We start from the raw sequence: 17,628 nt of genomic DNA, 5'->3' as shown, positions 1-17,628 counted from the left end.
ACTGGCGGTGTTGGAGCTCTGGGTAAATACTGAAAAAAGAGTGGAGACAGAGGTGTAATTGGAGCAAGTTTTAAATCTGTAGTAGTAGTGAGAATGTGGACAGAGCAGGAGAATTTGCCGGACACACAGCTGGGGATCAGCTGACGTTACTGAACCCCAATAACATGGCAGCAAGTGTTGACTGTGCAGACAGCACTTCTGAGCGGCAACTGGCGCTGTTGGAGCTCAGAGATAATACACAAAACAGAGAGGAGCCAGAGGTGTAATTGGAACAAGTTTTAAATCTGTAGTACAGTGGATGTGGACAGAGCAGGAGAATTTGCCGGACACACAGCAGGGGATCAGCTGACGTTACTGAACCCCAATAACATGGCAGCAAGCGTTGACTGTGCAGACGGCACTTCTGAGAAGCAACTGGCGGTGTTGGAGCTCAGGGATAATACTGAAAACAGAGAGGAGCCAGAGGCCTAATTGGAGCAACTTTAAAATCTGTAGTAGTGTGAATGTGGACAGAGCAGGAGAAATTGCCGTACACACAGCAGGGGAACAGCTGACGTTACTGAACCCCAATAACACTGGAGCAAGTGTTGACTGTGCAGACGGCACTTCTGAGCGGCAACTGGCGGTGTTGGAGCTCAGGGATAATACTGAAAACAGAGGAGCCAGAGGCCTAATTGGAGCAACTTTAAAATCTGTAGTAGTGTGAATGTGGACAGAGCAGGAGAAATTGCCGTACACACAGCAGGGGAACAGCTGACGTTACTGAACCCCAATAACACTGGACCAAGTGTTGGCTGTGCAGACGGCACTTTTGAGCAGCAACGAGCGGTGTTGGAGCTCAGGGTAAATACTAAAAACAGAGGAGCCAGAGGTGTAATTGGAGCAAGTTTTAAATTAGTAGTTGAGTGGATGTGGACAGAGCAGGAGAATTTGCCGGACACACAGCAGGGGATCAGCTGACGTTATTGAACCCCAATAACACGGCAGCAAGCGTTGACTGTGCAGACGGCACATCTGAGCAGCAACTGGCGGTGTTGGAGCTCAGGGATTACAGTTCAGGTTGTAGAAACATGAACACAACAGGAGACCTGGATACTGTTGCCAACCAATTATTTATTCTGGAAGAGGACTGGCAAATTCATGCGAGATCCAGGCCTTGTTCATTTTCAGAAAAGTAAGCTGGTCAACGTTATCGGAGGATAGGCGCATGTGACGGTCTGTTAGTACACCACCTGCGGCACTAAAGACGCGTTCCGATAATACAGTAGCAGCAGGGCAAACCATCACCTCCAATGCATACTGGCTAAGCTCTGGCCATGTATCCAGCTTAGAGACCCAAAACTTGAAGGGGGAAGAGCCGTCTGGGAGTACACTGAGAGGGCAAGACATGTAGTCTGTCACCATCTGACGGAAACGTTGCCTCCTGCTGACTGGAGCCGTCTGTGATGGTGTAGACATTTGTGGCGACGGGGACACAAAACTTTGCCACATTTGGGCCATACTGGTCTTGCCTTGTGCTGAGGCACTGCTTCTGCTCCCTCTTTGTGCAGAGCTTCCTCCACTGCCTTGACGCACTGAGCTGCTTTGTAAAGCACTAGCAGCACTGCTCTAGGTTGGAATGGAGAACATGATGGAATGCACCAGTGCGTCTTGGTACTCCCGCATTTTACGCTCCCGGTTCAACGGTGTTATGAGGCTTTGTAAGTTATCCCGGTAGCGAGGATCTAGGAGGGTGGACACCCAATAATCAGCCGTGTTGAGAATGTGGGCGATGCGGCGGTCGTTTCTCAGGCACTGCAGCATGAAATCAACCATGTGATGAAGACTGCCTACTGGCCAAGAAACGCTGTCCCCTGCTTGAGGCGTGATCTCTGCATCACTCCACCTTCGCTCTAGATACTGACTACTAGAGCATTGTGTACCTCCCTCCTCTGGACAGATGTCTTCCTCCTCCATTGACTCCTCCTCATACTCCTCACAAAGTGTCCCCTGCCTAGGCCTTTGTGAGGAACCATGTTGCGCAGACTGTACAGAAGCAGATGGCATTTGTGACTCCTCATCCTCCACCTCTTCCAAAACCTCCTCCCTTAGTGCTTGCAGTGTTTTTTCAAGCAGGCAGATAAGGGGGATAGTCATGCTGACAAGTGCCTCATCTGCACTCGCCATCCACGTGGAATAATCGAAGGCACGCAAAACGTGACAAATGTCCTTCATAGAGGCCCACTCAGTGGTGGTGAAGTGTGAACGGCGCGCACTGCGACTTGTTTGCGCCTGCTGCAGCTGGTACTCCATTACTGCTGCCTGCTGCTCACACAACCTCTCCAACATATGTAACGTTGAATTCCACCTGGTGGGTAGGTCACATATGATGCGATGTTCCGGAAGACGTAATCGGCGCTGCAGAGCTGCAATGCGCGATCTTGCTTGAACGCCGCAAGTGAGCGCACTCTATGCGGACCTTGTGCAGCAGTGCATCAAGATCCGGATAGTCCCTCAAAAAACTCTGCACGACCAAGTTGAGCACATGTGCCAGACATGGGATGTGAGTGAGGTTGCCTAGGCCCAGAGCTGCCACCAGATTTCGGCCATTGTCACACACTACCATGCCTGGCTGTAGATTCTTGGGCACGAACCACACGTCGCTCTGCTGCTTGATGGCATTCCAGAGCTCCTGCGCTGTGTGGCTTCGATTCCCCAAAGAAATTAATTTTAATACGGCCTGTTGACGTTTGGCCACGGCTGTGCTCATATCGGTCATCATAACAGGTAACCAACCGTTCACGGGTCGATGTGGAGGTAGACCGTGACGGCTCATGCAGCGCTGATTCAGAGGAACTGGAGTATGAGGAGGAGTCAATGTGTACAGACTGGATTCCTGCAATCCTTGGAGTTGGCAGAACACGTACAGCGCCACTCTCAAGATCTGTACCCGGTTCCACAACATTTACCCAATGGGCAGTGAGGGAAAGGTATCATCCCTGTCCATGCTTACTGGTCCACGCATCGGTGGTCAAGAGGACCTTGCTACTGATGGCGTTTTGTAGCGCATGTTTAATTTTTCCCTCCACATGCTGTTGCAGGGCAGGGACGGCTTGCCTGCTGAAATAAAAGCGGCTGGGCACGTTGTATTGTGGGACTGCCAGTGCCATCAAGTTACGGAAGGTGTCAGTCTCCACCAACCTGAATGATAGCATTTCAAGGGCCAATAGTTTTGCAATGCCAGCATTCAGAGCCTGTGCTCGGGGGTGGTTTGCCGAGTATGGGTGCCTTTTCTCCCATGCCTGTGCTAACGATGGCTGTAGACTTGGCCTGGGAGTGTGAGGATGACAGGGAACATGGTGCTATGGGTGGAATGACACTGTTTCTCTGTACAACAGTGCCAGAGGTTCTTCCATGGCGATTCTGTGAGGAAGCCGAACCAGCTGTGTGTGAGCTAGAGGAAGAGGCTACAACACGAGCTGAAGAGGTGGTAGGTGGCCCTGTAGGTTGGCCTAGGTCTTCAGTGTGTCTTTGTAACTCCACCACGTGCTTGGTCCGCACATGTTTCCACATATTTGTGGTATTGAGGTTGCTGACACTTTTCCCTCTTTTCACCTTCTGATTACACAGCTTGCATTTGACAAATCAAATGTCATCTGCAACTGTGTCAAAAAAGGACCAGGCACTGCAAGTCTTGGGAGCGCCCGCTTTGGGTTTTGGAAGAGCCATGCTCCTAATGGGTGCCGAAGTGGAGGCTACCAAGTCTGCCCCCTCCCTTTCCCTCCTTTTTGGGCCATTCGGGGAATCTCTTCCTCAAAGCTGCTCCCACCACCTTCCTGTCCCTCACGCCATGATGGGTCAAGGACCTCATCATCTACACCAGCCTCTTCAAACAACTGCTTCTCCTGGGTAGTCTCGATAGCACAGTAAGCACCAGAAAGTGGCACCTGAGTCTCATCATCAGATGCATACTGAGGAGTGCTGCTGACCATAGGCACTGGCCCACCCGCCTCTTCAGATTCAGAGAGGCAAAACGGTTGCGCATCACTGCATACTACCGCTTCATCAAATTCTCGAATTCTACTTGGCTGGCCCCCTCTTTCCAAGTCAAGAGATTCAGAGAACAGAAGTAGAGATGGCTCCTGTCCAGGGCTCTCTGACTGCCTGGGCAATTTGGCAGGTGGTGAAGAGACAGATGGGTGCTCTTCAGTGCTCAGGATCTGAGAGGATCTGGAACTAATTGAAGTCGATGCGTTAGCTGCCATCCATCCGACAACGGCTTCAATTTGGTCCCCCCACAGCAGTGGGGTACGGCTAGCTCCTACAAAGCTGCGCCTAAAGGACTGTTCCCTGGTAAAACTGGGGGATGCTGAGTCACTGGTGCCCGCAGCAGGCACAGAATCCCCACGTCCTCTCCCTGCAGGCACAGAATCCTCACGTCCTCTCCCTGCAGAAACTCCACGCCCACAACCACGACCACATGCCTTACTCCCTGCCTTCTTCATCTTGGTAGACTGATAAAGATAGGCAGAAAAGTACTAAGGGCTTAGTGTGCTTATTCCTGAACAGCTGCTAACAGGTATAAGAAACACTAATTTTATAAAGTGTGGACTAGATTTTAATATGAGCTAATGTGGCCTACACAACTGTAAAGTGGAGTGTTTGGTCAACTTTATTTAGGTTTTTTTTGTCACAAAAAGACACTGGATGTGCCCAAAGAAGTAATACCGATAGTATCACAAACTTTTTGTAGCTATTACAATGCAGGAAGGTAACCTACAATGCAATTGATGAGGCTACAAAAAATAGGCTAATACTAATCTGGCTGAGGCTGCAGGGCACAAGGCTGCAGAAAGGCTCCTCTATCTACTCCTATATAGTGTGTTTGGAATCAATGTAGCTGGATACGGATGGAACCACCACACTAATAGGAAAAATCAGGAAAAATGACCAATTAGCAAAAAAGGACAATGTATGAGGCAGTGACGCACGCTGAGCACACAACAACCAGACGTGGCTGAAGCACACACTACAGCGTGAGCTGCACTCACACACAGAGACCTTGCAGACAGCCGTGAACAGTGCAGATGCAGAGCACTGTGCACTAGCGCAGCAAGACGAAATAAAACTTCTCTATCTACTCTTAAATAGTGTGTTTGGAACCAATGTAGCTGGATACGGTTGGAACCACCACACTAATAGGAGAAATCAGGAAAAATTATCAATTAGCAAAAAAGGACAATGTATGAGGCAGTGACGCACGCTGAGCGCACTACAACCAGACGTGGCTGAAGCACACACTACAGTGTGAGCTGCACTCACACACAGAGACATTGCAGACAGCTGTGAACAGCACAGAGAACTGTGCACTTTCACTGCAAGGCACAGCGGTTTATACACTGTGTTCCAAATTATTATGCAAATAATATTTTCTCAGATTTTCCCAAATTACCTATATGAATTGCAGTCATTGTAATTTTCCAGTCAAATAACTATTAGAGTACAATTGAAAGGTTTTTGTACAAACTGCCTATGATAACAGTATATTTTTTAAAAAATAAAAAACTCAAACTGCACTCAAAATGCATGTTCCAAATTATTATGCACAGCAGAGTTTTCAACCTTTTCATTTTAATAAAGCACAAAAAAATGGTAATTTTTGAAATTCTAAGCATTAGCAGGTTATTACAAACTGAAATCAAACAGTTTTCAACTCAAAACTTTATTCTAGGTGATGTTACATTTGCACATAGGACCGCTTGTTCGAAAGGAGCTTCTGAACTCTCTCGTAATTGAATTTGTCAATTTTGGATGGTTTCTGCTTCAATTGTTTTGCATGAGGACAGAATACCCTCCCAGAGCTGTTGCTTAGATGTGAACTGCCTCTCGCCATCATAGACACTCCTTTGATGATGCTCCAGAGGTTCTCAATGGGGTTGAGGTCAGGGGAGCATGGGTGCCACACCATAAGTTTGTCCCCTTTTATGCCCATAGCAGCCAGAGATGCAGATGTGTTATGTGCAGCATGAGACGGGGCATTATCATGCATGAAAATGATCTTGCTGCGGAATGCACGGTTCTTCTTCTTGAACCATGGAAGGAAGTGCTGTTTGAGAAACTCAACATACATTATGGAGTTCATCTTTACCCCTTCAGGGATCCTAAAAGGGCCGACAATCTCTCTCCCCATGATTCCAGCCCAAAACATTACTCCACCTCTTCCTTGTTAGCACCGTAGCCGTGTTTGCATGGGGTGTCCATCAACCAGCCATCCTAAACTCCATCCATCTGGACCATCGAGATCATTTCATGCATGATAATGCCCCATCTCATGTTGCACATAACACATCTGCATCTCTGGCTGCTATGGGCATAAAAGGGGACAAACTTATGGTGTGGCACCCATGCTCCCCTGACCTCAACCCCGTTGAGAACCTCTGGAGCATCATCAAAAGGAGTGTCTATGATGGCGGGAGACAGTTCACATCTAAGCAACAGCTCTGGGAGGGTATTCTGTCCTCATGCAAAACAATTGAAGCAGAAACCATCCAAAACCTGACAAATTCAATGGATGAGAGAGTTCAGAAGCTCCTTTCGAACAAGCGGTCCTATGTGCAAATGTAACATCACCTAGAATAAAGTTTTGAGTTGAAAACTGTTTGATTTCAGTTTGTAATAACCTGCTAATGCTTAGAATTTCAAAAATTACCATTTCTTTGTTCTTTATTAAAATGAAAAGGTTGAAAACTGTGCTGTGCATAATAATTTGGAACATGCATTTTGAGTGCAGTTTGAGTTTTTTATTTTTTAAAAAATATACTGTTATCATAGGCAGTTTGTACAAAAACCTTTCAATTGTACTCTAATAGTTATTTGACTGGAAAATTACAATGACTGCAATTCATATAGGTAATTTGGGAAAATCTGAGAAAATATTATTTGCATAATAATTTGGAACACAGTGTAAAGTAGCTTGGGTAAAGCAGAATAGAGCAAATAGGTAGCTAAAACTGTCCCTCAGAACAACAGCATCCTATCCCTAACTGAATTCACAGCAGAGTGAGCTCAAAATGGCAGCGGCGGCTTTTATAGTGCATCATGACATCATTTCAGCAGCCAATCACAGCCATGCCATTAGTTAACATGCCTACATGCCTAACAGGATGTGCCCACACTTCTTAGGATCCTCATTGGCTGAATAAAATGAAACTGGCTTATTGCATTATGGGAACTTCTGTTTCCGGTATCCGATATTCTAAAAGTATCGGAACTAAGTATCGGAATTCCGATACCACGAATATCGGCCGATACCCGATATTTCAGTATTGGAATGCTCAACACTAATCGTGACGCCACCTGTGGTTTCTGGTAATTTGCACCAGCACTGCTGCAGACCTCTGAGGCAGTTGATAGGGCAGCTAGGATGGAACAGGTCCCCACAGGTGGAGCAGGCCTCAGGGCAGAGTAGAGTTTGATGGTGGGTGGTGATGGGACTTGTAGTGCAGAAGAAAGAGATGGCGCAGCTGAAATAATTGACGGAGGCAGTGGAGTGCAGTCATCCGAGTTTTACTCACAGTTCTTGTTTCTCCAGTACACTGTACGGGTGTCCGCCTCCACGTCGCACTGCGTCTACCAGACCAGGGGTTCAGCGCTTTCTCAGATATATCAGGAGCGCTTGACGGAACCCCACTTTCTTTATGTTCCTTACTAGACTGACTTCTCACGCTGGGTCTTCTCCCTCCTGCCCTGCTCTTCCCCACACACCCCCGATGGGGTGCATTAAAGTCCCTCTGGGCAACCTGGAGTTCCCGGACCTACTTGACCCTCACGGCGACTAGGGTGAGACGGTGGCGACTGCACCATGGAAGTGCAGAAGCCTCCGGTTTTTCCAGCTGAGACCTGGAGTACACAGCTGGTCCAGGGGCCGGTCCCCTTCTTGCGGCCTGATCCCTCTGACACCTGGCAGATTCGGGGCATACGGGTGCCGTCCTGCACTCACCGTACCCCCTGGGATCCCTTCTGTAAAATGGAGCCTTTCTCCTCTGCTCCCCTCCTGGGCCTCTATCACTAGGCCCCACTTGTGGAGCAGAGCTCCTGAAGAGGCTCTGCTCCCCTCCTCACTGCTCACTCACTTCTCTGTCCTACTGTCCTGCCACCCTAAGATGGCTTCCCTTTTTATACCTCCTACAATGGTGCTCCCCTACTCTACATCCTCCACCCACACCCACTACTAGTTCCCCCTCTCTTTGATTCACCCCACTCCAGCCAGGGACAGGGCTCAGAAGGAGACACAGTGCATCTTGCCCTTCCAGCCGGCCTGGAGTAGTGTAGTGTTGGATGCGGGTGTTGGGGATCCGAGCAGCACTCCCTCCTTACCCGAGAGAAGGAGACACCACACCTCTGGGTGAGGTGCAGTACCTCTGTGGCGACTGAACCCTCAGGGGCGCCACAAATGCCACCTACTCTTGTCCCTCTTCAATCCTGCACGGTGATAAGCCAGAGCCAACCAAAGGATACGTACCAAACAGCTCCTCAGAGTGCCTAGCTTGGGGTCATATGTCTCCTGTGACTGATAATGGCGGGAGGAAGGAGAACCAGCTTCAGGATTGGAAGGGCCAGCCTTCTGTGTATACACAGTAGACTGTGTGTTCGTGGAAGATTTGTTGGTGCTTGACAAATGCATAGAGGCCTTGTCTGCTATCCAAGACAGAATGTGCTCTCATTCTTCTGACTTCCACACACATTTACGTTCCAGACTGGGAACTTTTTCCAGGAACATAGTGGATGCATCAAGCTTCTTCTGACCTGACACAGACTGAGTGCCTTCTCGAGCACCACTGACAACACCACATCCACGTCCCTTAACAACAGGCTTTATTGGCATTTTGGGTTTTGTTGATAGATTTTCAAATGTTGATGGCACAAGCCAAGCTAGCTGTCACAGGCACAGCCAAAATAATGAGTTAACCATGACACAGCCCATAGAGCTAATATTTACAAATCCTATGCACATTATGTAGTGGACAAACCAGGACAGTATTCCTACTCCAGCCTAAATACTATTTGTGATAGGAGGCCCTTGGGATGGTAGCTTCCTGCGTCAACCATGACTCAGCCCATAGGGCTAATTTTCACAAACCCTATACACATTGTGCAGTGGACAAATCTGGAATGTACAGTTGTCCTACCAAACTAATATTTGTCATTGGAGGCCCCTGTCACAGGTTGTGCCACATTGTGACTGAGATAGGGGATACATATTCAATAGAAATTTACACTGACTGTTGATGACCGACTGATGGCTCTCTGAAAACTTGAATTGAGGGCCACAACTACTACAGTACTCCATCGTAGATAATGTTTGTTAAGGGAGGCCCTTGTCATGGAATCTTCCTGGACCTATGACACAGCCCCCAGCCCCAGGAGTAAGTATCAAGAAGTCTTCTCTTGCTATATAATCTGGAGAATATTGACAATCAAAATCTCTAAGCCATTTGGAGAAGCTTCTCCAACCCATCCTGGAGGGGGGGCACCATATATCCTCTGTCCATTGACTTGCACAAGCGATATATTTGAGCTTGTCATCCAGTTGACTAGTGCAGCTTTATTTTTCCGGTTCACAGAGTTCAACCATACCTGAGGATCGTAGGCCACACTCACTGCTACCTCCTAGTACTCCATGTCTCTTGGCCATTTTCTCTGTAGCCTCTGCCCTTAAATGAGTTATATAATAGTGAGGGCACAACAATATGAATAAGTGAGGGCACTCTCAAATGTACACAAGAGGCACCTCCAAAATTTCTAGAGGAGAGAACTTCAAAATGTATGTTACAGGGCCACAAGAGGGCTCTCACAAAACTCAGCTTTCCTGGCTACTGCAGGCCCTCTGAACATTTTAATTTAGGGACACAGTATCACATGGTGTTGGAGAGGGAGGAGGATGAGGGTCAAACCCAACGCTACAATGGGCACATTGTAAACTGCTATGGAATATGTATTCCACTATCTGAGTGTCAATGATGAAGGGACCGCCCAAATGTCTAAGTAACAGCTGTCCCTCCAAAACGCATGATACAGAGCCTCCTGAGGCCTCTCAGGTCAAAGATCAACATACCTACTGGTGCGTTCTAGCTGTGCTTGTAAAGTGCTGGGTAATAGCGAACTAAAAATGATGTATGACAGAGGGACCTATAAAATGTATAAGTCAGGGTCCTCCCAATTGTAAAAGGCGATTGTAAAAAAGCCACAACAGTATGTGTGAACAAAGGCTAAAAGGGGTATTTTTTGGTTTCTCTGGTTTATTTAGCCTTATATACAAGTGATTATGCAGGAAAAACTGTTTCTTAACCTTTTTTTGGTAGTTGTTCTTGTGTGCCTGTAAAATTGGCATAATACTGCGACAAACTTATTCCCAGAAACCATATGCGAGTCAGAAATGCATGCAGGCACATTCTCCAGGCTCTTCCCATTCAGTTTCATCACTTTCCCATCCATTTCAGCCTTTTCCTCAGGCTCCCAGACCCTTTTGTAGGGTCCAGCAGAAAATTACTCGCATTTCCCATTGACTTACATTGTACTTGCTATTCGGAACGAATACGCGGTTATTACAAAGTACTCGTTACAAGTATAGCGATTACGAATATTACGGTACTCGCTCATCACTACTTACAAATAGTGATGTAAAATACTGGCCAAATACTGAACGTGTGAACGTAGCCTAAGGAAGAGGTTAATATCTTCAGGCCAGCCAAATCTCATAAGATTTGGTAGATCTCACAAGAGCCTACTGAAACAAAGAACTGTTGAGAGTTGTAATTAGGCTGGGTGGATACAGGCGTTTTTACTTATGGAAAAAAGTCAGCTCACCACTTTGAATCCTTCGGGTGCATGGAACTCCGTCCTGATCAAACGCATCAAATGGCAAAAAAGGGAAAAAGTTGCATTCCAGCTCCAGAATAAATATGAAAAGTTTTTTATTTGACAAATGCTAAAACAGCATGGCACTAGGCATAATACAAAAAGAGAAGAAGCAACGCGCTTCAACCGCACACTGCGGTCTTAATCTAAGCTGATCTCTTCGCAAACATACACAGATTAAATACATCAATGAGCCAATGAAAAAAGGGTTCACAATCATATGATTAAAAAGCCCATGAAGGTCCTAACTAGGCATGAGCTAACATTTGAATGTTCGGTTCGGAAAAGTTCGCCGAACAAATTGATATTCGCCGAATGTTCGTCGAACATTTCCGAATCCCATAGGAGTCAATGGGGGGACCAAAAAAATGCATACAGTACAGACCAAAAGTTTGGACACACATTCTCATTTAAAGATTTTTCTGTATTTTCATGACTATGAAAACTGTACATTCACACTGAAGGCATCAAAACTATGAATTAACACATGTGGAATTATATACTTAACAAAAAAGTGTGAAACAACTGAAAATATGTCTTATATTCTAGGTTCTTCAAAGTAGCCACCATTTGCTTTGATGACTGCTTTGCACACTCTTGGCATTCTCTTGATGAGCTTCAAGAGGTAGTCACCGGAAATGGTTTTCACTTCACAGGTGTGCCCTGTCAGGTTTAATAAGTGGGATTTCTTGCCTTATAAATGGGGTTGGGACCATCAGTTGTGTTGTGCAGAAGTCTGGTGGAAACACAGCTGATAGTCCTACTGAATAGACTGTTAGAATTTGTATTATGGCAAAAAAAAGCAGCTAAGTAAAGAAAAACGAGTGGCCATCATTACTTTAAGAAATAAAGGTCAGTCAGTGCGAAAAATTGGGCAAACTTTGAAAGTGTCCCCAAGTGCAGTTGCAAAAACCATCAAGCGCTACAAAGAAACTGGCTCACATGAGGACCGCCCTAGGAAAGGAAGACCAAGAGCCACCTCTGCTTCTGAAGATAAGTTTATCCGAGTCACCAGCCTCAGAAATCGCAGGTTAACAGCAGCTCAGATTAGAGACCAGGTCAATGCCACACAGAGTTCTAGCAGCAGACACATCTCTACAACAACTGTTAAGAGGACACTTTGTGCAGCAGGCCTTCATGGTAAAATAGCTGCTAGGAAACCACTGTTAAGGACAGGCAACAAGCAGAAGAGACTTGTTTGGGCTAAAGAACACAATGAATGGACATTAGACCAGTGGACATCTGTGCTTTGGCCTGATGAGTCCAAATTTGAGATCTTTGGTTCCAACCACCGTGTCTTTGTGCGACACAGAAAAGGTGAATGGATGGACTCTACATGCCTGGTTCCCACTGTGAAGCATGGAGGAGGAGGTGTGATGGTGTGGGGGTGCATTGCTGGTGACACTGTTGGGGATTTATTCAAAATTAAAGGCATACTGAACCAGCATGGCTACCACAGCATCCTGCAGCGGCATGGTATTCCATCTGGTTTGCGTTTAGTTGGACCATCATTTATTTTTCAACAGGACAATGACCCCATGTACACCTCCAGGCTGTGTAAGGGCTATTTGACCAAGAATGAGAGTGATGGGGTGCTACGCCAGATGACCTGGCCTCCACAGTCACCAGACCTGAACCCAATCGAGATGGTTTGGGGTGAGCTGGACCGCAGAGTGAAGGCAAAAGGGCCAACCAGTGCTAAGCTTCTCTGGGAACTCCTTCAAGATTGTTGGAAGACCATTTCCGATGACTACCTCTTGAAGCTCATGAAGAGAATGCCAAGAGTGTGCAAAGCAGTCATCAAAGCAAAAGGTGGCTACTTTGAAGAACCTAGAATATAAGACATATTTTCAGTTGCTACAAACTTTTTTGTTAAGTATATAATTCCACATGTGTTAATTCATAGTTTTGATGCCTTCAGTGTGAATGTACAATTTTCATAGTCATGAAAATACAGAAAAATCTTTAAATGAGAAGGTGTATCCAAACTTTTGGTCTGTACTGTATACCACACCTAGAAACGGGACCAAAAGCTGCCAAAACACATCAAATTAGGTGTAGACACCAGGGAAGTGCTATCAATTGATCCAGAGTACAAGTACTATAATTATTATTACTGTGACAGCGACATTTATTCAGTTGTGCTCTACATGCCAAAAGGGGTCACCGACTGGTACAACAGGAGAGAGGACCCTGCCTGCGAGGGCGCACTGTCATGGATGTGGTTTGTGGAACCACTGTGCTACAGACCCCAGAGAGCCTGGAGGGGCGTGACTAAGCGAGCACTGGACTGTTCACTAGAGCCTCTGATAGTGAGGTTAGACTTGGCTCCCGATGAACACCAGGTGCCACTCCAGGACAGATCAACGGACGTGCAGCAGCTGGACCCAGTAGGACAGACTAGATGGTGCAGCAGGCAGAGTCTGTATCAGAGTGTAGCAGGCAGAGTCTGTATCAGAGTGCAGCAGGCAGAGTTTGTATCAGGTGTGCAGCAGGCTGAGTCTGTATCAGGAGTGCAGCAGGCAGAATCTGCATCAGGAGTGCAGCATGCAGAGTCTGTATCTGAGTGCAGCAGGCAGAGTCTGTATCTGAGTGCAGCAGGCAGAGTCTGTATCTGAGTGCAGCAGGCAGAGTCTGTATCAGGAGTGCAGCAGGCAGAGTCTGTATCAGAGTGCAGCAAGGACTGGTACGCAACCTTACACAACTTAGACTGCAGAACAGGAAGGTTCCACTACAGCCAACCCAATAGATGGAGACCCAATCAGGAATCCTTACATTTAAAAAAAATTAGTGGCAGACGCCAGCAAAGTGGCATCAATTTCACTACTGTACAAATAGTGTAAATAAGACCCACACCTCTTCCAGTACAGCCAACCCAGGAGATGGAGACCTAACCAGGAGTGTTCGCATTGCCGTAAATGAGGGCCTAGCACCACCAAAGTGGCACCAATTTCACTAGCATATAAGTATTGCAAAGGAGGCCCAAACCAGTTCCACTACAGTCAACACAATAGATGGAGACCCAATCAGGATTCCCCACATTTAAAAAAATTAGTGGCAGACGCCAGCAAAGTGGCATCAATTTCACTACTGTACAAATAGTGTAAACAAGACCCACACCTCTTCCAGTACAGCCAACCCAGGAAATGGAGACCTAACCAGGAGTGTCCACATTGCCCTAAATGAGGGCCTAACACCACCGAAGTGGCATCAATGTCATCAGACTACAAGTAGTTTAACGCAGACTCAAACCTGTCCCGCTACAGCCAACCCAATGGATGGAGACATAATCAGAATTCTCCACATTTCCCAAAATTAGGGCCTAAAACCTGCAGCAGCAGCAAGAGCAGTCACAGAAGCCATATCACAGACTGAAATTTCAAGAGATCAATGCAGCACACTCAAAACTACAACATCGCCTACTCTGTACAGTCTGCAATTGGGGTGCAAAAGTCCTTGGAGATCTATGGCTTGTTCATCTTGATGAAAGTTAGGTGGTCTACACTTTCAGTGGACAGCCGGGTGCGCTTATCCGTCAAGACACTACCAGCAGCGCTGAAGACACGTTCAGAGAGAACGCTGGCTGCCGGGCATGATAAAACCTCCAAGGCGTGAGAGGCGAGCTCAGGCCATTCATCCATTTTTGAAGACCAAATGTAAAAGGGTCCAAACCCTCCATGATGGTATTGATATTGAACTCTAGATACTACTACACCATCCCTTCCAGTCGTTCACGTGTCAGACTTGTACTCTGTTATGCTGGTGCACGAGCTGGTGCAAAAAAATGTGTGAAAGGACTCCCAGAAATTGCTTCTGCCACTTACTCTGCTGCTGCTGCTAATGTTTTGACATTGACGAACTTAGGTGCCAGAGGTTGAAGATAACAGTGAGGCACACAGTGTGCATGATAGCTGTAGTCTACAGCTGCGATGCACACTGTGTGCCTCACTGTTATCTTGAGGAAAACCTCTATTAAGGTTGCTTAAAACCTTGTTTCGATACTCCAACATAAGCGGGTCCCTTTCCCAGGTGGGAAGCATCTGGCAAAATTGACTCTTATAACGTGGATCTAACAGAGTGGCAACCCAGTAGTCAGCATTATTTCGAATCCTAACTATACAGGATCTTGTTGCAGATAGTGCATCAAGAAGGCATTCATATGTCAGGCTTCTCCAGGAGGTCCAAAGCCAGGCTGAATTGTGGGCTGCATAACACAGATGCTTGTTTCCTCCGTCCCCTCCTGCCAACCATATTCAAACGAGAGGGGATGATTCTCTTCTTCATCCTCTGACAGCTACTGGCCCATCACCTCTTCCTCCTTCATTAGTTCCTCGGCTCTTGCACCTTCACTAACAGTTTGCCTGGTATCATCAAACCCCCTCGATCGCTGTAATTCACCATCACTTGGCATCCACCTGTGTGATGACAGTCTGGAAATTTGAGACATTGATATCGCTTCCGCATCCTCCTCTTCTTCTGGGGCCACCACCTCCTGCCGCAGGTTATTCAAAGTTTGCTCCAGCATGTATACGACCGGAATAGTGATGCTGATGATGGTATCGTCAGCGCTAACCAGTTTAGTAGCCATTTCAAAATCGTGCAGAAGGGTGCAGAGGTCCTTAATCTGTTCCCACTCCGCAAACGTGATATGGCCCAAGTCTGTGCCGTGTTGCCCCAAACTATACGTCATGACATACTGCGTCAGAGCTCGTTGCTGCTGGCACAGTCGCTGCAACATATGCTGAGTGGAATTCCACCGCATCAACACATCGAAGATCAACCTGTTAACTGGCACGGACAAAGACCTCTGTATCGATGCAAGTCGATGACATGAGGGGTGCGAACGGCGGTAGTGAGCACACAGTTTCGTACTTTGTGAAGCAGCTCATCCAGGCCAGGATAGTGGTGGAGAAATCACTGTACCACCAGGTTGAGGACATGAGCCATGCAAGGCACATGTGCGAGCTTGCCTCGGCCTAGGGCCGCTAACAGGTTCACACCGTTATCGCACACGGCCTTCCCTGGCTCTAGGTTCAGCAGAGACAGCCATTGCTCAAACTGAGTCTGGAGGGCTGCCAACAACTCTTCACCTGTATGACTGCAATCTCCAAGGCATATTAATTTGAAGACTGCCTAATTACGGTGAGCCTTGACTGCACAGTATGGAGGTGGTGTGTAATCGCTCTGCACCCTTGGAACACGTGTCTCATTAAGACAGAGGTTGAGTGCGCAGGTGGAGGCCCTAGAGGAGGTGGAGGACGCAGAAGCAGCGGAGGAAGTGGGAAATACAGAGGTTTCTTCTGCAAGCCTTGGGGATTCCAAGATTTGTGGAGCAGCCCCTTCCCTGCCTGCCCCTACAGTCACTCAGTGCCCAGTCAGCAAGATGTAACCCCTTTGGCCATGCTTACTTGTCCAGGTGTCTGTGGTGAAATGCACCCTGGCACACGTAGATTTAGACAGGGAAAGGGTGATGTTATCTGCGACATGCTGGTGTAGCGCAGGCACATCTTTCTTAGAGAAGTAATGGCAACTGAGCAACTGGTACTGGGGGACTGAGACGGCCATCAGTTTTCGGAAACTGTCTGTATCTACCAGGCGAAAAAGCAGCATTTCCGTGGCCAACAGATTGGAGATGGTGGAGATCAACCTCTTAGCTTTGTTATGCGTAGGATGAAACAATCTTTTATGTGACCACAACTGCGGGACCGAGGGCTGGCTAAGGTGCTGAGAGAGGGTGGAGGATGGTGAACCGGAAAAAACTGGTGGAGCATGAGTGAGGTGCAGATGTTACGGTGGATTGAGAAACATGCGGTGTGCTTGGTGAAACAAACACAGCAGGCATGTCCGCTTCCGTTACAGCTAACAGGCTCTCACTCAGCCTGACTAGAGCGGGTAAAGAACCGGAGTTTCTACGATGGGAGACCTGCGTGACAATACTTGGCACGGTAACAGAGGAGGAGGAAGAAGCAGCGAATGCGTTTGATAGGGCAGCTGATGGTTGTTGAGGTCCGCTAGTACGCATTTCAGCACCTTAAAATTCCCAGCGTAAAGAATGTTGTTTGAGCATTTGAACGTTCATGCATGTAGTAGTCAAATTATTGCAGTTTTTCCCTCTACTAAGTTTTTTATCGCAAAGTTGGCAGATAATGTGAGTTGGCTCATCCATTGCAGTGACAAAAAAGGCCCATGCTAGGCAACCCTTGCTGCCCTTGCGAGCTGCAGACCCATGACCTCTGCTGGCCACAGCCACGGTTGTGGCTAAGGATGCAGTGTCCCTCATGCTTGCATCACTCTGTGTCTGCGCCGTAGGGCGAAATGTAACCTCCTCGTCTTCCTCCTCCTTTTCAGATGAGCTACACGGCTGCGTGACTCTGGGTTCACACCAAGTAGGATCTTAAACCTCGTCATCATCCAATGTGTTATCCCATTCCTCGCCCTCAGAGTGACCCCCTCCCCTCTCGTTGCCCTGACAGCACAGTACAGTCCGCATGAGCCTCAGGTATCTGACTCTCATCGGGATCACCTCCCTCCCCTGCGGTTAACGTCTGGTGATGAGGGTCAGGAACCTGCTCGGACCCTACTTTGTCCTGCCCCGAATCCAAGGTAAAAAAAAATTGGGCATCGGTGCAGATGCTTTCCTCCCCTTGACTCTGTGACTGTTTGGAGTACACTTCTGATGCCCATGGTGTAGAATGGGTAAAGAGTTCTACAGACTCGCACATCTGTGGTTCG

The sequence above is a fragment of the Phyllobates terribilis genome, unplaced genomic scaffold (genome assembly GCF_046119375.1).
Source record: "Phyllobates terribilis strain yellow unplaced genomic scaffold, ASM4611937v1 Scaffold_11__3_contigs__length_659146591, whole genome shotgun sequence".
In the NCBI taxonomy this organism is placed as follows: domain Eukaryota; kingdom Metazoa; phylum Chordata; class Amphibia; order Anura; family Dendrobatidae; genus Phyllobates; species Phyllobates terribilis.
This window is presented reverse-complemented; position numbering follows the sequence as displayed.